Source organism: Pan troglodytes, chromosome 5 (assembly GCF_028858775.2).
Source record: "Pan troglodytes isolate AG18354 chromosome 5, NHGRI_mPanTro3-v2.0_pri, whole genome shotgun sequence".
Taxonomy (NCBI): Eukaryota; Metazoa; Chordata; class Mammalia; order Primates; family Hominidae; genus Pan; species Pan troglodytes.
The window spans coordinates 61375078-61396909 of record NC_072403.2 but is presented as its reverse complement, the minus strand read 5'-3'; the positions used below and the strand labels follow the sequence as shown (position 1 = coordinate 61396909).

The 21832-nt window shown below is 34.0% G+C and overlaps 1 protein-coding gene across 2 annotated transcripts in view; it reads left to right on the top strand.

The window, feature by feature from the left end:
- The window catches only part of HMGCLL1 (3-hydroxy-3-methylglutaryl-CoA lyase like 1), a 143931-nt gene that overhangs the window by 39962 nt on the left and 82137 nt on the right, over window positions 1–21832 (top strand). The gene's annotated exons all lie outside the window — the stretch shown is intronic.

Here is a 21832-nt window from a genome sequence, read left to right as displayed (position 1 = left end):
AGCTTCATCCGTATCCTTGCAAAGGACATGACCTCATTCTTTTTATGGCTGTATAGTATTCCATGGTATACAGGAGTACATTGTCTTTATCCAGACTATCATTTATGGGCATTTAGGTTGATTACACGTCTTTACTGTTGTGAATAGTGCTGCAATGAACATTCACATGCATGTGTCTTTATGATAGAATTATTTATATTCCTTTGGTTATATACCCAGTAATGGGATTGATGGGTCAAATGGCATTTCTGTCTTTAGGTCAAAAAAGTCACATTCTAAGTTCTTTAATGGTTCCCTTCCTCCCATTGACAAAGCCTGGAAACTTTGGTTTGGTATTCAAGACTGTCTATACCTGGCCACTTTTTTTCCTTCTTAGCGTTAACTGTATTACTTTGTGGAAGCTACTGCTAAATTAACTGTTTCTTGTCCTCTATTTACATGTCCTGCCTCTTTGTCCATATAGCACTTTACCTATACTTGCTTATGTGTATCTGTATTTCTGCGTTTCTCTGCAGTTAGAACTCAATTAGATAGAAAGGCTTAAAACATTAAAGGCTTTTTAATTGTATTACATTTGAAGTAACAGAAGCCAAAATAGGATTAAGAGTAGTAGTAATATGTCACCTTTCACAGAGGGTGACTTTTATTTATCCTCAAAAGAAACTAATTTTCTCTATCCCATTGTCACTGCTGTTTATAGTGTGTGTGTGTGTGTGTGTGTATGTGTATATATTTTGTTTTGATTAGCCACTACCTATACCATAAGTATTTTAAAAGTAGTGTTCATGTATCTTTTATCTTCTACTTATCACTGTACACCCATTTCTTAGTACATAGTAAGTAGGTGCTCAATGTAAAATAAAAAAATAAATAAATCAGTCTGAGAGAACAATACCATATTACTTTCAATTCTCTGGCATCGGCAATTGACTCTCACTTTGTTCATGTATTTGGTCCTGTATAATGAAGGTCACAAAACTATTTTTTAGGAAAACACTACTAGTTTGATTAGGTTAGATATATTTCCTTGAAATTGTCAATTTGTAACATGCTAGCTATTATTTCACTAGCCACCATTAATTTTAAGAGAGTTCTAGACATTTTTATTATCTTTATATCTTCATAAATTTACTTCTGTCTTTAATACAGTCTTTGCTAATTTCACATATTTGATTATTGCTGGAGAGAAACTGAATAGGCTGGTATAACTTTAGAATTAGTGTTAGGAAAGATAATAGATTTCGCTAATATTATTTGATGAATGTTGACCAACTAAAGTTATATTTCAGGTACAAACTGTTGCTAGCCCTCTTCGAAATTCTTTTTTGTTTCCCCAGTGGTTTTATAAAGCTGCCTACAAAATAGTCTTTCCTATAGTAATGTTCATGGCCACCTTCTAGTATTATGCAAGAGTGGAAATTGATGATAGATTTTTAAAAACTGATTTAGGACATACTCAGTGACATTTAGAAGGATAAGGCAGAAATACTTTTTAGAAGGCTACACTTCTTGCATAGCTAGTTAAGAGAAAAGATGGACAAAAGGAAAAAAAAAGGCAGTCCCTTTGTGAGAAGTAATTGGAAAATGCCTCCTGACCTTACATTAAGTAGATACATGGGATAGGACTATAAAATGATATGATTTATTCTAGGTTTGTTCCCAAGTTGAATTTAGGGCTTAAACTATTCAAATTTAATGAACTCTTCCAAGGCTCAAAGTATTATCGAATAAGTGCCTGAATTCCCCCACATAGCTTTTGAGGACAGCTGTGGTGAGAGGAAGTGCTTCCGAAATTGTGTCCCTGTTCACATTCTGCCTTGAACTTGAGTAAGTGACTTAACCTCTCTGAACCTTGGAAATCCCAGCAGTGATGCCTGCAGTATCAGAGTGTTGGAGATTATAAGGCACGTGAATGGTCCCTGAGTGTGAATGCCCACAGTCCAAAGCACCTGACTCCTGACCAGTGCTCAGTACTGTTATTTAAGGGAATGCCTGATTAGTAGACATACTGATGGATGGATCTTGGGCTCTACACAAGTTCACTGCCTTTTCTGATAACTAGCCTTTATTCTTAAGATTAAAGTATGTGTATAGTTACAATATTGAGTTGAGCTCAAGTTGAATAATTGAAGATATTTTGCCTTTCAAATACTAAGGGCTATGTTATATATTTTACTTTAATATTCATCTAGTTATATACATTCCAATTTTTTAAGTGGTTTAAATAAATCACATACTTGTAAAAGATCAGTGTGCCTGAATCCAAGACAGGAAATTTATCTTCCAAAGTTGTATCAGTCACTTACTATATAACACATTAAATGTTTGTCAAAGGCAAATATTGAGGATATTCTACTTTTCCGATTTGATTTTAGATTTCAGGGAGCTTGTCTGAGCAGACCATTTTAAAATTTCTCTTTTGAAATTTTATATTACTCTCTTATTTTGGAAAAAAAAATCTTATGAAGTCAGACTTGTCTAACTTAACATCTGAGATTTTGACGATAATTTTAGTACAACAGCTTACATATATATTGGTTGAAATAATTTCTACTTTTAAGGACAATGTGTATGGATCTAAATTGGTATTCTATTAATTCTCTACATCTTATATTTTTTCTCAAATGTAGGTCATGGGAATAGTCCTCTAGTTGATGTTTAGATTGCTGCTTGATCACTTATGTCTTTTTTTAGGATTTTAAAGCTTTTTTACAGTTTCCCTCCTACTGTTTTGTTTGGCAAAGACTTTCTAACTCAAACAGCTAAAAGAAAAGTTCCACAGTAGCAGGGTGCCATATAAAACAGGATCCCACACCTATAACCTGAATGGCTGGAGATGATAAAATACCCGTCATTAAAAAATACATGTTCTTTGCAACTTATCTGGGAAAAGCTTTCCTTAGAGTGACATGAAATATAAGAACATTTGAAATGAGTCCAGATAGCCCCTCGCTCATATGGAATGAACAATAGCAGCAGAAAGAAAACATGTTTATAAAAATAGATAAAAGTTTATTGCAACATTGGAATGTGGCCGTTAGTAGTAAGCTATTTAAACTGTAAATACAATAATCTTTTAAAAAGTGAACTAGAGTTTTACATTCATCTTTAGTTTAGCCATTTGATTGTAAATATTTTATTCACAAGTGATTAAAATGAATATCACTTATTTAAAAATAAAAATGCATTAAATATACATAACATTGTACATTTATGTATGCCATAGGCAAAGGCTTAGTTTAAAAATATTTGCTCCCTCATTAGCTATTTTTTAACTGTTGGAATAGATGGGTCACAAGTCCCAACACCAGGGAATAAAAATAGATTTTTTTAAATAAAAGTAGAAAGAAATGTATGTAAAAGACAAATAATTATTTTCAAGTCACTCTAAAACTTAAAAATATGGACCAAACACAATGTTGGCAAGAAGGAACGAGTAAATTACCCCTACTCTCCTTTTGGTGTGTGATACAAGTAGCTCTTTATTGGCACTGAAGACACATTTACTGGATTGAAGTTTAAAATTCAGATTTACGTTGATGAGATGCAGGAGGCTATACCTTCTGCTACCGAGTCCAGTCCTGATGTCTCCTCCTAGCTCTTTTCTTTTTGAGGAAGGTAGGTATGGAAAAGAGTCAAAGAAGGAGGTAATTTTGACGAGGTGTATGTGAGGGTGCACGAAGGGGCTGAAAGAGAGAGTGAGAAAGAAAGGAGGCAGAGAGCCCCCAAATTGCTTGCTTATAAGGTACAGTTCATTCAGAAAAACTTTACATTTGGGAAATTTTCCAGAGTAAGACTCATCCATTATTATCCAGATGAGTTGGCCTCTGTCACTTTCCCAAAGAGGTTCCTGGTGAAATTTACCAAGATCACAATTCTTATTCCCTGGTGCTATAGAAGTCCTTTACCCAGACAGGTAGAGGAGAGGAGAATGTTGGCTGAAAGAGGGAGGGAGACTTAAACCAAATTATCTCCAAATGAGCCTGACTTAAAATACTCAATTCTGTGCATAGAACACTATTTTCTTCTGCACACTAAGATGCCGGCATGGAGATCAAAACCATATTATGACCCAACTCTCACTTAATTGATGATCTACTCAGCAACTGTGGGTCTTCCACATATTTTTATGACAGAAGTAGATCTATTTAATTAATCAGTTATCCTAGGGAATCAGCTGATTAAAATCACTGAGAATATTTATTGGTGAAGTCTTCATATTCTTGTCTTTTCTCCTGAATTCGTAGAGCAGGTATGCACACTCGTGTTGCTTCCTTATAAGAGTTGTCATGGTTCATTTGCTGTTTCTAAATATATGAGGCTCGTTTTGTTTTTCAACTTATATAAACACGTTGAATTTCTTATATAACAAATAATTGCTGTTTGTCCAATATTTGGTCTCAGAGAAGGAATGAAGACACTTAGTTCTTTAGTAAATGATCTCAAATGGTCATTGAAATTTAAATGTAGGTAAAATTGTGCTCTGAGAGCTAGATCCACATAGATAAAATATGTTAGCTCTTCAAGAAAATTGAGAACAAGCATACACTATTTGCCACCTCATTTTTTTCCCAGTACTTAAATGGCATGAACCATAGACTCCACATTGCTTCAATCGGTCTAACATGTTTTCACTGACTGCAGCTTGTGGGAAATATTTTATGTGTTTGTGCAAATGTATATATTCAAATATATGTAATTGCTACATATCCTTGAGTGTTAGTAAATTTGTGTTGGTTCTTCGATTACCCGCACACCAAATAATCTTTAAATTTAATGGCTTAAAACAATAACAACATTTGTTTTTGCTTATGGTATTTGTGTATCAAGAATTCAGTAATGGCTCAATTCAGCATCTCTAGCTAGAAGTTTCTTAGGTACTAACAATGAGATAGACAGTGGTCAGAGTTGCAACAGCAGGGGCAGGGGGCTTGGGCAGCTGCAGGCTTGCTGTCCACCTCTCTCTTCCTGTGTTCTCAAAGACTCTCCACGTGGTCTCCTGCAGGGGCTAGTTTGGACTTTATCACAGCATAGCAGCTTTAATCTAACATAAATGGCTCAGAGTTCCAAAGATGAGTGTCTTAAGGGGTAGGCAAATGTGGTATGGCTTTTATAACCAAGCCTTGTAAATTTTATAGCATTACTTTTTCATAAGCTATTAGTTGAGGCAGTTACAAAGCCCACCGAGTTTCAAAAGGAGGGGACAGTTACCACCTTAATATTGGGTCACAGCATTCTGGAAGAGCAAGTGGGAGGGGAAATACCACTGAGGCCTTTTTATAATCTGCCACTTTTATGTTTTTAAAACTGGCCTAATAACTAACCTAATTATATGCTTTTTCTTACTAACAGTTAAATAATAAGTACAGTTGATAGATAAACAAAAAACTCCCAAATTAAAAAGAATACCTATTTTAGTACTGTCATGGCTACCAATACTTACCTCACTCCTATCCACTCCCTTTATAAAATTAATTTCTTTTGCTTTAAATGAGATTAAGAGGTGTTGAAAACAGTGAACACACACAGCCACACAAATCACTGTCTTTACTGTAGAATGAAATTATGTCCCTGTATTTCTGAAGCTGTTTTTTATGTCCAGACCTGTTCATCAAAGTCCTAACTCTGTACTGACATCTTTTCAGAGTCTGTTGTAACTTCTATGACACGTCTGGAATACACACATCATTGAGTTCTATATGTTAAATTATTAATGAATACCTATTTGCTTTTGAAATAATACACACTAGGAGGATCTCTTTTCAGAGCAAAATATCAATGTACTCTAGAAATGAAAAGTAGCAATTAGATTTTTGTTGCTCTTTTGTTAGCACAAACACCCAGAATTATTTTAAGTTGCTGTGTTAAATGTTTCTCTAAATTTGCAAACTTATCTCTTATTGAATGAAAATAATATAATAATAGTACATATTTTAGATACTAAAATAATATAATAATAGTACATATTTTGGATACTAAAATAAACAATAATAGTACACATTTTGGATACTAAAATAATATAATAATAAATATTCTGAATACTATCCTAGACATTCTATAATATGGCAGTATATTTGATTTATATCCTATACAAGTGTTACTTATGTAATAGTGGTATTATTTACTATATCTTTACAAATAGCGATGATATAAATTCCTGAATTCCTCTGGTTAAGAGTGGGGGCTACTAATCAATTCCTGTGTTTTTAAGTAGGGATTAAGTCGAAATGCAATACTCTAAAGCTGTTCCACTGTACAATTAAATCATTGCTACTGTTACCACATAGGAGAAACAATTGCCCAAAGCCTATTTATAAATATTTAAAACACTCTTTGTCTCGCTCAAAAAAAGAATATGGAAATGTTAACACTGTTTTTGTTGGGATGGTGGAAACTATTATTATTATTATTATTTTTGAGACAGAGTCTTGCTCTGTTGCCCAGGCTAGAGTGCAGTGGTGTGATCTCAGCTCACTGCAACCTCTACCTCCTGGGTTCAAGGGATTCTCCTGCTTCAGCCTCTCAAGTAGCTGGGATTACAGGTGACCGCCACCGCACCCAGCTAATTTTTGTATTTTTAGTACAGACGAAGTTTCACCATCTTGGCCAGGCTGGTCTCGAACTCCTGACCTTGTGATCCACCTGCCTCGGGCTCCCAAAATGTTGGGATTACAGGCGTGAGCCACTGCACCCAGCCACTATTATTTTTTCTCTTTGGACTTTTTTTAAGGTTAATATGCAATAAAATGGGGGAAAATATTTGTTGCTAACATCGTTTGGTATTACTCAGCATTCAACAACAACTTCTACTGTACCTGGGATGTAGTTCCACTACTGTATCCTAAGAAAAAGCAAAACTTATAATGAAAGCAATAATGTCAGCAATTTTATTGTTTAATATGCTCATATTTTCAAGCAGAACATACAATTCAAGCTTTTTTGGCCTTTTTACCCCCACTAGTCTAAAAAGTATTATACTCGAAGATTATTATGCTCAGCATGTACTACTTTTCAGTAGGATGATAATTAATTTGCTCAATTACACTTTGACTAACAAGTTGGGTTTTCTTTGTTCTTAGATGTATAAAAATAACCAAAACATGTTATTAAAATAAAATATTCTACTTCAGAGGTCCCCAGCCTTTTTGGCACAAAGGACTGGTTTTGTGGAAGACAATTTTTCCACAAATGGGGAGGTGGGGGTAGTTTCCAGATGATTCAAGTGCATTACATTTACTATGTCTTTTTCCTATTATTAATACATTATAATATATAATGAAATAATTATACAACTCACTATAATGTAGAATCAGTAGGAGCCCTAAGCTTGTTTTCCTGCAACTAGACAGTCCCATATGGGGGTGATAAAGACAGCGACAGTTCATCAGGCATTAGATTCTCATGAGGAGTGAACAACCTAGATCCCTTGCATGCACTCCTATGAAAATCTAATGCAGCTGCTGATCTGACCGGAGGTGGATCTCAGGAGGTAACGTGAGTGATGGGGAGTGGCTGTAAATACAGATGAAACTTCACTTGCTCTCCTGCTGCTCACCTTCTGCTGTGTGGCCCCATTCCTAACTAGCCACAGACCAGTACTGGTCTGTGGACTGGGGGTTGGGTACCACTGCTTTACCTTATCTTTTATTCAATTGTATTGAGTTCATCATGTTTGTCAATTTTGTAAATAAGTTTTTCCATGAGAAAGAGAAAAAAACCTTTCAAAGCCGTTTTGGTCACATTAAAATTCCACTTTTGTATCTGACTAAAAGTACCTTAAAATTTGGTCTTGTAGAACTATGTGCATGCATTGACATTTGAAAGGTCTGTATGTAATTGTTTAAAACCCAAATAGAGGTCCAGTATGGCTCAATAAGACTTGATTCTGACTCTTTAGTGGTCTTTTTTGCATTGCTGTGATTAGTCTGTTGATAAACATTGTTGATATTATTTTAGTGCAAACTCATTTCATTGATATGACTCCCAAGCCACTTAAGTGCAGTCCACTTTGGGAAATGCAGAGTATGCCCTAGGGACTAGACTAGAGGGAATGAAAGTATTTAGTAATACTTATTTCCAGTGTGCCATAGTTACGACTTGCTCACTTGGAGATTCACATCCATTACTCAAAACCTGGTTTAAACATTAAAGCATTAAGATATTAAGCGTGGTCTGGATAGCCCAGTTTTGAGTATGTTCTAGCAGTACTTATTTTCAAGAATACATTATCCTTGTATCCTTGAGCACTTAAAATGAAACATATCGTAGCAGTTATTTTTAAACAATTAGGATAATGCGTTTTAAAGACATACGTTTTGGCTGATGTTCATAAAGAGTTATGTTATTTGAATATTTTTTAAAAATAAAAATAAAGTGATTTTTCTAATTTTTAGGTACACACGGATTGATCTAATATTATCTGATTAAATTGCTGGAAAGTTCTCTAGAAGTACTATGTAGTAAACATAGAGACTTAGAAAGATAAACATGAATGCCGAAAGTAATATTGTATCCCGAATATCACATTAGACAATGGATTTTACATGTCAAAACCTACACATTAGTGAAATGTATATATGCTAATGTTTCACTTGTTTTACGTTTGATAAAAGAAAAAGAATATATGTTTTTTATTTAGAGTATGCCTGTAAATCAAAAACATATTTCATAAAATATTTGATTTTATTTTGCTTTAAAAAATTTTATCCAAGCTTATTTATCTTGAACATTTGGCCTATCAATTCATCACTGATTAGAATTATAATTTTAAATAGTAGAATATTTTGTAACATCTATGGATATTAGGTATTTTCATTGTTAATATATAAGATATATTTTGAAGAATGCTATTTATTTTATAAATGTCTTGGACAAATTTAAATTTGTCATTGCAAAAACTTATAGGTTATAATTAAGAACTTTGAAATATCAACTTGTTGAAGCAAATTCATGCTAATAACCTTATAGCACTAATACTACTTACTTCAGACCTTCTTATACTGCTATAATGTGCAATCTATTTATAAATTTAACACTATTATTAGTCAAGATGGATGCATCTTATATTGAATTCTGCTTATAATACGTAGTAAGAAACATATTTCTAGTAGCCCAAATATAGTCATCCGCGCCCCTCCCGCAACCCCCCACCAGATCCTCCAGGTTTCAGGTTTTCTGAGGTTTTTATCACTTTTTCTGTCTGTTTAACCCATGCTTTCTGGTAGAGCAATACAAAATCTGAGACCTGACTCTTACTCATGTATGATATGATTTGGCGAAGTAGTTTCATCTCTCTATGCCTTGGATTGTTTCCATTTATTCACTCACCCATTTATTGCTTTTATTGTGTCTCTATTCAAAACTGTATTGAGTTCTCTGTTGGACCCAAATGTTGAATAATAAGTAGTTGCTATCGATAACCATAATATATACCTAATAAGGTAAGTGTAAAGTTAAAATAGATAATTGGAAAAAAATAATAAAAAAATCAAACTCATACAAATGGCGTTTTAAAATCAAGTGAATATCTGTAAATGAGTTATAAAATAGAACTTAGTAACCAGGGTATGTTAAGCAGTTTGTCATCGAACACTCTGGCCAGTTTTCTTAGAGTTCTGTCTTATATCAAAACAGAGATCTCTGGATCTATATGATGGCCAAACCACAAATTTGCAGTGATGGCATTGCTTGTTGTGGTAATAAGACCGTTTTTTCCCACAGCCAGTGTCTTATTACTTATTTCCAGTGTCTTATTACCAGTGAGTTAGTCTCCTTCCAACAACCCAGGCCTACCCTCCACTCTGTGCAAGTTGGCTTACAGAAAGAAGTGTAAGTATAGGAAGGAAACTTTGTTTACAGTCTGTATACAGTAACAATTAGATACAGTATTTCAAAAATCACTTCTGCTTTCATGCATGGGAAATAACAACTTTGACAGTGTTATTATCAAACATAAAGACATGATATATGAGAGGCAGCACAGTTGAGTGGAAAGAAAATTACTGGGAGGTTTGAGACTTCTTGCCCTACTTCAGAATGATGTTGGGAACATGATTGTTTTGACATGGGAAGACCAGGAGGGTGGTCACAAAAGGCATTAACCTGAACAAATAATAACTAATGCATATTTATTATGTTTATCTTAGGAAACTAGGAAATGCTATTGAATAAAATGACTTTTATTTCTTTATCTGGAATATTGGTCTCTCAGTTTATAACTCACGGATCCATTTGGGTAGCCTGGGTCTATTTTATTAATTTAAAAAATGAATACTTGTAGACATTAGTGGATCATGACTAAAATGTCTTGCCTGCATTTACAATAGAAGAGTTTGGGTCATATGCTTCTTATATTGGTCACTCTTGAGACGTGTAGGCATTTCACCCGATAGAGGGCAGTACAGAGGTCCTTAGTACACAAAGGTAATGCTGAATAAGGAAGTACAGGAAATTATACACAAGACCAAGTTAGTTTCAAGGCTTCTGGACTTAAGAAGTTTTGTGAATATGGTGTCAGTCTATTTTAGCTTTGGCAGCCAAGACAGGGTATTGGGTAGAAAAAAAAAAAAAAAAACTGGATGTTCAATTTTCCAGAGATTTCCTGTGTTTATTATTGTAAGACTGTGATTTATTAAAACTGTCTTACTTCTTCAAGCAGACCAAGATCTCCTCTGTGCTACTGAGGCTAAGATATATGGGGTTTGTGCAAGGAGTCTGTGAATGAGACAGGGTTACTGTACCCAGGCTACAGTGCTATTCATAACTGGCTAGAGCATTTTCACCCAGGGTTGTCAGGAAGAGCTCTAGTCTCATTTTTTCTCATTACTGAATTTACGAATGTATCGCCTTTAAGAGGAGTTACTGCTCAAATTGAGTTTTGAGTTATAGGGTCTGAAACCACATTATTTACATTTTTATAGTAATCGATGGCATGTGTTGAAGAAATTGCATGCTCTATGTCTCTTTCCTGTTGTACGCCTGCATACAGAAAGTAATACTGTCAGTTATGTCTAATCCAGCTACTGGAGATTGTAGACAGATAGCTTCTGACATTATCTGCTCATTTTGAAGAGATAATGAATATTGTCCTGGATTATCGATAGAGTTGGTGGTGGGGCAAAGAAAGCAAAGTATCCTTCAAAAATATATTTTTAAAATTATTTAGCAATCTATATTAGTGAAAAGGAAAAATGAGGGCTTATAGGTCCATGAGTTTAAGTCTTTTCCTAGCAAAATTTAGGATAGTTGATTAAACAGACAATTTATGAACATGAGATGTACTCGGAAATCTTATGGATGTACCAATAATAAGACATACCAAACTAACCTCACTTGTTTGGTGATAGTATTTCTGGAGTATTTAAAAAATATCCTTGACTATCTTGTTGATATTTCTCTGAACAAGATATGAAATTTTACCAAAACTGGTATTTTTCCAAACTTTAGTTTTTATCAGTGAAACTTTTTTTCTTTTTTGTCATGCGTAAAACTTTATGTAGAACTTCAATATATGATATAGACAAGAAAGTCACCATAAAAGATTTGTTGAGGTCCCTTCTAGGCTGTAGGAGAGGTCTTATCAATGTCATCATCTGTTATAAGTTTTAATGAAATTTTCAATAGCTAGATATTTTTGTGTTCTTTTTCTTAAGGAGGCCCCCTCCTAAATTGCAGTCGCTTTAGGTTCAAGACCACAAAATGGGGATTCATCTCTGAATAAAAATACAATTAGTTTTCCTTTATCGAAGTAGGGTCAGAAGGCCTAGAATGTGCTAATTTGGCCCCCTTCAAGCCAACCTTATTGATTCCCAAACTTGTTAGGATTTCTAACATATCCTGAGAAGTTTTGTTAATTATAGATTCCTGGATCTTACAGGAGAACAGAATTAGAATCTGTACCAATATGTCCAAGAAATCTGTATTTTTAAAAAGTACCTCAAATAATGCTGATGATGGGTTCAGTTTGAGAGATATTGGGCTAGATGATAAAATATGCCACAAGACTATTCAGCCTGAAGGTGAGTTCTCTCTAGGAGCTCTGCCTTTGATATTCTGATGCACACAATCTTTAGCAGTGACTAAGATGAAGATATAGAAAAGATAAGATGTGGATGATATAGAAGGTAGAAGATATGGAAGACGTGTTTATCAAGGAGGTATTAGAGAACATGCTTTGCAGTCAGATAGACTTGGGTCCCTGCCCAGCTTTTACACTCACTAACTGGGTGACCTTTATTTCTAATATCACTATCTAGTTCTGTTGATGTTAGACTTCAACAAGGTTGGGAATCAGCAAGGTTGGCTTGAGGGAGGCCAAACCAGTGAACTCTAGGCCCTCTGCTCCTACTTCAATAAGGAAAGCCTAATTTTATTTTTATTCAGAGGTGAATCCCCATTTTATGGGCCTGAAGTGATTGCAATTTAGAAAGGAGTCTCTTATTAGGTTGTTAAAAATTTGTAAAAGGATACCACATAAAGAATTAAATACCCATAGGTTTAACATGTAACTCAGCATAAAGTAAATGTGCTTTTACCATTATTACCATCATTATTAACAATAAAATAGTAGAAGAATTAGTGGGAAAAAATCACAATTCAAAGTGGATTGAATTCAAAGTGAATTCGAATTAGAATAAAGGGCTAAAACCAAGGGAGATAAATGTCAATTCAATTCAACAATCATTTATTAAATCTGATTTCATGCAAAGTATTTAAAGAGCTAATGATTTAATAATGGAAAGTGATGCATGAATAAAAAATTATACAAAATTTGATAAGAGCAATGATAGATAATACAAAGCAAGTTAGGAAGTATAGAGACATCTAAGTCAAGTTGGTTATTGAGAATGTCATGTAAGAGGAATTTTTGAGTGGAATATTGGAAAAATGAAAGCAATTAACTAGATAAAAAAGGGAAAAAGATTTTTAGGCAGAAGGAATAATGTAAAGGATCAGAGACCTGAAATAGTGGGCATAATGCTGCAGACATTTTGCTATCATCAAAGGCAAGCTGGGAGCACTTCAGTAAGAGTGAGGTGAGCTGTTAAGAAAAAATAGGGGTCTGGAGTCCTCCAGACCTTCAAAGGCTTAGCTGCAAATTATTCTGGAATCTCAGTAGTAAGAAGACGATAACAAAGTTCCAGCTGGGGGTAAGGATAACCTTAATATAAGGCTTTCCTTGGTTGTATATTGGTCATGGATGTCAGATCCAAGGTGACATCCATTTCTTAGAGTCCAATAAGTTGGGATTAGTGTGACCTGACCACAGTACTCTGGACCATAATAATGCTCATTGTAAAGCACAGCCAAAAAAAATCTGTTTTGTAGGGTCTATGTGGGTTACACAGGAATCTACTCCAAAACTTCTACTCCTCACCCCAGGGAGGAGTTGCAGACTTTTCTAAACCATGCATATAAAGCAGTGGAGGAAATTACTGAATGTGCAGATTTCCAGTTTACAGTCTCAGAGATTTTTGGTTCATTGGGGCCAATACAGAATATAGAAATAAGCATTTTAAAAGTCGTCCCAGATCATTCTGACCTAGGCAGTCCTCAGGCCAGTATTTGGAAGCACAGCTCTAAGCACACTGGACCCTTCAGTAAATGACACATACTGAGTCGGTTCCACTTGGTGGAAGTGGGTTCTCTAAGAGAGTTCCAGCTTTGAGTCTCAGTAACTCTGGCTTAGTTAACAAGATAAAGGGCCTTAATTATTGCAGTTAGATGTAATTAAAATAAAATTTGGAGCCCCATGCTATCCTTTCATATACGAAAGCATGCTCAAAATGTCAAAATAATTAAGTCATTCCAATCTTCACTCATGCTTCATTTAGAATATTTGAAGGGACCTAATTTCATATCCTACCATAGGACTTTAAAAATCCCCCTTTTCAAATATCTTATACCCTAACTCTGTTTTAGAGCCTAAACATTTAGAGGATCTCTAAGTGATCCTTTTTTTCATTATGCCTCTAAGGCCCTCTAGAATTCTTTTTTAGTTTTCTGATTCCATATCCCAGTGGGTGTCGCATAGACCAGCATAGACCAAGTCTGTGGATTGAAGTAAGGGAAAGATTTATGCTAACAGTGGCAGAGCTGTCTTTGAATAATGATGAGGTCATGGAAGTTGCTGGGGTCAGGAGGAGCCTTTAAATACTATTCCTCAATTCTTACTCTGTTTGATCATTTTTTGTACTTCTATGACAGATAATATTAATTACTATTACTATTAATTAATAGTAATAGTAATTAGTATTAATTACACTACTCAAAAACCCATGCTGTTACAGTTTATTCCTCTTTTCCTTTTCTTGGTTATTTTACTTCCTATTCAGTGCCTCAGAAAGTGCTGTAAAGTTTAGCCTTGTTGCATCTGTCAAGGTCCCTCATCACAAACACTGGAACCAGGAAATACGAAATTTTCCAAGGGACAATCATTAGATATGCCTCAGGTTCTTTTGTCTTCAAGGATCGCGTTTCTGGCAAAATGCAAAGTTTGAGCTAGTCTCTGGGATCATTAAGTTTAAGAGTCATTTACCACTATCTATGCCCTATTACTTCAAGTGAAGCAACTGTTTGTGCTCTTGCTAATTGATATGTCTGGATGGTTTAGGGCCACCTGTCTGTCTCTGGGTGAGATCTGCAAATCACTAGGAGATATATGGCCAACCACTTGTAGGGAACTTTAGATACTGAATACATCAATTTGGAGGATCCTCTTTTTTTTTTTTAAAGACTATAAATGCCAAATACAACATTATATAGGAAAATAAATATTAATTTTAAATTAGAAAAAAGAACTTATGAAATTATAAAATTTTAAAAGTTAACACATATTACAAATATCTCAAAATTAAGAAAAATAAAATTTTAGTTTTAAAAATTTAAGTGAGCATCTGAGGTTATTTCATAATACGCTTTTTCTCTTATTTTGTGACTATACATTCTTTGTTCGCCTCTTTCTAAGGTCAACACTATGATGTTTTCTATGGAGAGTATAGACAGATAATTCAGTCTTTTCTCTAGCACTGTCAATAAAACTTTTTATTTATAGGTTAGAAAAATCTTTCAGTTTAATAATTCATTATTAGTAATGTGTTAAGATGTAATCTAATACCTTGTTATATGTAAATTTATACGCAGATATAGTCTTTATTTTAGAAGAACTACTACAGTTTTGCACACTTCACACGGAGGAATTTTGATATATTCTATTTTTATAATTTTTATGCAATTAAAAATAGAAACATATGCACAGTATAATTGTTATATAGAATATATTTTTGATAGATGAAAATTTCCATTTGATTTCATGTGGATGAAAACAGATTCATTTCCTTACAACAGTATGTATATGTTTGGAAGAATTTTGCACAAACTAGCCTCTGGTTGTATACATTTTGAATTTTGTTTCTTCTTAACTATTTACATACTTCTGGTGCCAGTTAGTGTAGGACATTAACATGGTGAATATGCACTCTTGCTCTACTCTACAGTGAGTTTTAATATGAGGTAAAATTGTGTACTATATCTTATATGGTATACTGGGTTTTATATATTTTCAGTGTATGAGAATATTTACACCAACATTCTGAAAGAGTGCAGCAATTGTGAGCTCTCCCAATTGGCAGAGTCTGGCCTGGATTTGTACATAAAAAAATATAATATAGAAACCTAAGGAATTAAATGGTATTCCAATCGCCATGTGTTACTTGAAGACCATTGCAGGAGAACCGCTGTATGCATCACAGCAATACTTTGTATAACTCCCCTTTTTTCTTCTCATCTCACACCGTTTCACTGCTATAGAGCAGTCAAAGCAATTTGCCAGTAAAGCTTACCTTTCAAATCCCAGGCTGTCCTTCCCGAATATCATGACTGTTTAGATTATTTAGATTTTCTGGCTATGCCTTCCTTGTTTTCCTAGGACTTCTCAGCTAGCTTCTTACCTAGCACACTATTACAAAGCATAAAATCTCTCTTGTTAGAGGGCAAGGTAGGGAAACAATTTGAGCCCTTTATCAGATAGGTGGAGTGGAGACAGAGACAATGGCTGAGACTCACTTACTGATGATGCTTGACTCAGTCATATCAACTTGACCAGGTCAGGGAAAAGGGTACAAAATATAGAGTCCTATATTTAGGTTACAAGATCTAGTTCTAAGAGAGGTGGTCAAGTTGTATAATTTTGTAGATATCATTGTAAAGATACCACTGTAAAAATATCTTTGTATTTTTTTCTCACATGAATTTTAGATCCTCCTCTGAACTCTTCTGTCACTTAACAACAGTGCTAACTTAAACTTTTAATATTTCCACCCCATCACACAGTTAAATTTTCTCATCTTCAGCAGAGCTACAAAAACACACTGAATAATTTCTATGGTAATACAGAACCACCCAAAACATTCTCCTCTTCTGTAGTTTGCAAACTTATAGTGGACTAATCTCTCATTAAGTTAAAATAGTAAACATAGAAATGACATGTATCATAAATGGGTATGAGAGAATTACATATAAAAAGTGTATTACAAATGCAGCTCCGGAATTTAGAGACCTGTACATGGAGTAGCTTTGTAATTGCATTTGTTCAGGGCCGGTGCAGCGGGGAGTTAATCACTGATTAAAATCTAAATGAATAGGAGTCAACTCTTGTCAAAAATTGAATAGGAACTCTCAGTTCCTTATGTACTTCCATTTAAAGTAAATATTTATTTCACTTTATTGAACATCCCACATTGCATGTTATCAGTTAGAACTGAGTAAACTTTACTCAGTGAAAGTTCTATTTTCTCTAACTGTCATTTTGAAGAGAAGTAAAGGGTGATAGGTATTTTTACCTTTAATTTTGTGGGACTTGAAAATGAAAGAATTGTATACTTTGAAAAATGTTAAAAATTAATTCCTATAAAAAATTTCACCCTATAACTTTTTGGAGTATTTTAATAAACAGTATCCTTTAAGTTTAGGGTTATTAAACGTTTTTCTTTTACAATACACTAAAAAGTAATAATTTATCATACAAATATATGAGTATATATAAATAATATATCAATAATATACCAATCTCAGCCTTTATAATATTGAAGAGCATCAGGCCTTTCCCTGGATTAGGCTTTGGCTTAGGGGAATGTTGTGGCTGGTTTGATCTTCTGCCTAGACCACTCAAACTTTCTCCGTTTCAGCAATAAGGCTGTTTCACTTATTATCTGTGTGTAAACCAGAGTAGCACTTTTAATTCCCTTCTGACTTTTTCTTTGCATTTAAAACTTTTCTAACTGTTTGGCATAAGAGGCCTGGTTTATCACCTATCGGGGCTTTCAACATTCCTTTCTCACTAAACTTAATCATTTTAGCTTTTGATTTAAAGTGAGAGATATGTGAGTCTTCCTTTCACTTGAACATTACAGGCCATTTTAAGGTTGTTAATAGGCTTAATTTCAATATTGTTGTGTCTCAGGGAATGGGGAGGCCTAAGGAGACAGAGAGAGATGGGGAATGCCCAATTGATATATCAGTTGAACACACACAACCTTTACTTATTAAATTTGCCATCTTATATGGTGTGGTTCATGGTGCCACAAAATAATGACAATAGTAAAATCAAAGATCAGTGATCACTGATCACCATAACAGATATAATAATAATGAAAAAGTTTTAAATATTGTGAGAATTACCAAAATGTGACACAGAGATACAAAGTGAGCACATTCTGTTGGAAAAATGATGCCAATAGATCTTGATCAACTCAGAGCTCCCACAAGCCTTCAATTTGTAAAAAACACAGTACCTGTGAAATACAATAAAGCACAGCTGAATAAAGCTAGGTCTGCTGTAGCCTATTTACAAAAAAACAGTTGAAACTTCCAATATGATTCTCTTTCAGAAGTTTTTGAGAAACTCTTTCATTGTTTATCACTGCATTCTCATATGCATTATCTTGAAATTCCACTAATCTCAGGGAATTTGGGTGAGCTGATGACACTAACAACACTTAAACTGTATTTTAGCCATTGCCATTGTCTGGGGAACATATTGAAAGCCTAAATATTTGGAACACATTATAGTATTCAGGTAATTACAACATGATAGGATATCTAAATGTGTATAATGTGAACTATCCCAGTTTAATTACGTCATGATAAGAGTTAGTAGCAAATAAAATCTCTAAGCTTGTTAGGCTATAATCTTCATGATGCTTTGCATATCTTGAAAACTCTTGCAGAATGTTACGCAAATATTGTGATGATTTGGATCTATATCAAAATGTGCATGCTTAAAACAATTCTTAACCATGGTAGGCCTATTTTTTTTTTGGCTAGAGATATACAGATATTGCCATTTCCAGACTGTGTGCTGGTGATGGCAAAACTTGTTACTAACCAAATCATGAGGATTTTTATCATTTTAAATTTAAAAAATCACTGCAACGTCTGAAAAAAGTTTGTTAAATAAAACCAGATGTAGAAAGGCTTTCTTAAAATGTCAAAACAGTAATGTAAATGAATTGTTAGTTTCATTGTTTAAATTATAAACTTTAGACATTAAAACAATATTAATATTGAAGTATAACATAAACTCCCCAAGAGAAAAAAAAATTAAAGCAAGGACTTTGTACCTTAAATTGGAACCTGCCCTTTTTTATTCATTGGAATAAAATGATACTCTATCAGGATTTCCTAAAACTCTTTACTTACTTGCCTTTACTGACTAAATTAAGACAGAATACTATTATTTCTTGAATGGCCTCATTATATTGTGAGCACTTTTAAAAATGTAAAAGTAGTGATTTTTTTGGATTCTACTTTCTGTATTTATCATAATTTTATTAAGATACCTTCAGTGATTATCAATTTTTAGTTTTCATGATCTGGGTACTTCATTATCATCTCTGTTCATTTTCCTTTTTTTCCTTTCATTTATTTATTTATTTATTTATTTATTTATTATACTTTAAGATCTGGGGTACATGTGCAGAATATGCAGTTTGTTACACAGGTATACATGTGCCATATTGGTTTGCTGCACCCATCAACCCGTCATCTACATTAGCTATTTCTCCTAATGCTATCCCTCCCCCCGCCCCCTGATGTGTGATGTTCCCCTCCCTGTGTCCATGTGTTCTCATTGTTCAACTCCCACTTATGAGTGAGAACATGTGATGTTTGGTTTTCTTGATCTATTGATTGAAACATCTATTTAAAAAAATTATTGTTTGCTTCATTATATAAGCTTGTTCCCACTGTCTCAAGATTTTTGTTAAATTATGTGCAGAATGAATTAAATATAGACCAAGATTATCTATATTTATTGTAGATTAAAATTTGTTTATTTGCCCATTATTCTGTTTTATGATATACTGCCAATCTCTATCCAAATCTGTATTTGGTTAGGAACACGATCTTTATTAACTTTTGTTATCATGAGAATACATATGTCTCTAATAAATACTTATACATACTATGTTTACTTAGGCTTAAGCATTAATAATATTGATTAATATTATTATTTAGTGTTGTTTTACATTTTATTACAATATCCTAAAACTTTGCTTTTCTTTCTGCTTATTATCGGAAATAAGTTTGCTTACTTTCTTTTTGTAATTTGTGTGTGCATGCACATTTGTGTGTGCATGTTAGAAAAACAGAGACAGAGACAGAACTCACACTCTAAATAGCATCAAGCACAAAAGCTAAATTCATGGATATGCAATCAAAAACTGTGTTAAATATGTACAAACTATTTACAAAGGAAGGCTATAAAATGGTGAGAATTACAATTTTGAGTAAAGTGCTCCTCTGTGTTATTAGCCACTGTGTCCTCTTCATTTTTCTTTAGTTCTATTCCCAGTACCATTTTTTTCTACCACAGAACTTGTCACAAGCTGGATTCTCACAATTACCTGAGAGTTGGCCTCTCCTATCTAGACTATCCTTTGCACCTCCCCTAAATTAATTGTTCTATAATACTACATTTAGTCCAGTCTTCTCCTTTCTTAACACCCATTCTCCATGGCTTTCTATTGCCTTCAGCATAAATCAGAATCTTTATACTAACGTGAACCTAACTCAAAGACCTATCACACTGTGTGATTTCCTCTTCATTTATAAGCTTATCCCCAATTGTTCACTACTAATCTTCTCTAGCCAAATAATATGTTACCACTTACGCAACCGTCTGTCTTTCTTTTCCAACCCTATTGGTTTTTCAGTGTTGCAAATTTTATAGCTGTAAAATGAATTACCTGAGAACTTAGTGGCGTAAGTAAACATTTACTATGCTCACTAATTCTGTGGGCCAGGATTTGAACAGGACATGGGGGACAGGTTGTGTCTGGTCTTCAGTGTCTAGGGCCTCAGCTGGATGACTCAAATGCTGGAGGCAAAGTCATCTGGAGGCTACTTCAATCACAAATTTAGGGGGTGACACTGACTATTGGCTGGGGGCCTCAGTTCCTCTTCACATGGATTCTCCAAGAGGGTCTCCTTATGTGGCCTCTTTGCGTAGGATAATTTGGGCTTTCTTACAGGATGTTGGCTGATTTCCCCACAGTGGCTTTCCCCAAAAGAGAAAGCCATATGGAAGCTGTATCCTTTTTTATAACCTGGCTTCAGAAGTCATATAGTATGATTTCCACTACATTCTAATAGTTGGAGGACACAGTCTACCCAGCTTCAAGGAAAAGAGTAAATAAAGTTTACCTCTTTGTGAAAAGTGGTGAGATCCTGGAAGAACATACAGGACCAGAAATATTGGTGTGGCCATTTTTTGTTGGAACAATGCCACAGTGAAGGACTGCAGCTTGTATCCCATGTGCTCTTTCAAACTCTCCCAGACTTTTATAGGCCATACCAACCTTTATTCATTCTGAACTCTTATAATCTGTGATCTCATTTACAACCAGTATATTTCTTTGAATTGTTAACATTCCGTGTGTATCTGTTTTGTCTCCCCAACTATACTACTAACTACTTCAGCACAATAACCTCATTTTCCCCCAGGAAAGTAAGGTCTGTATTTTTATTTTCCACAGGACCTAGCATAGAGCTTTGGACATAGTAGGGGCTCAATATACAGCTAGATTAAAGTCAGATAGATTTAGAATGAAATGAGAGATATCACTTTTATGCATTGTAAATGAATGTGGTAGATACTGTTTGGAGAAGACGGGAATTGGTGAGGCAGGGGATAGTGGATACAATAGTATAGAAATAAGTGAGAAAAGACCACCTGGTAAACACAAATAAATGTGTTTATGAATGAAACACGAAAGCTTAAATGTAATAAGTCATGATGGCAGTCAAAGGAAGGTACTTCTTTGCATCTCAGGTATTTAATTTCAAATTTATATGTATTTAAAAACTCATATAAGTAATCCAGATTATACTAATTGAAAGCATTAAATTTAACTCTGCTGGCATTTGAGAGTTGACAAGATGAATGTATCAATAAGAGTAAATATTGTAACATGTATTTTTATATTTAGTATTATAATATTTTTCAAATGTATTTAACTATGTTTTAAAAAGCATTTTTTGTTTGGATTTATTTGCTTTTAATTTTTTAAATTCAAAAATAATGCATTCTGATGATAGCAAACCAAGTTATATAAAGAAAACCCAATAGCCCTTTTTCTGCATTTCTATATTGAGGATTCCAGTTTTGGTTTGACATGTTTTCACAGCTTTTTGCATGTTCATTTTGTATACTTTCCACTGCTTATATATTATTCTTCATATTTATTGTTCATGCCACAATTTATTATTTTTAAATATGTAAGGCTCATGGTTATGTCAATGGTAATTTCTCTGTGTGATGATTATGGGATCTGAT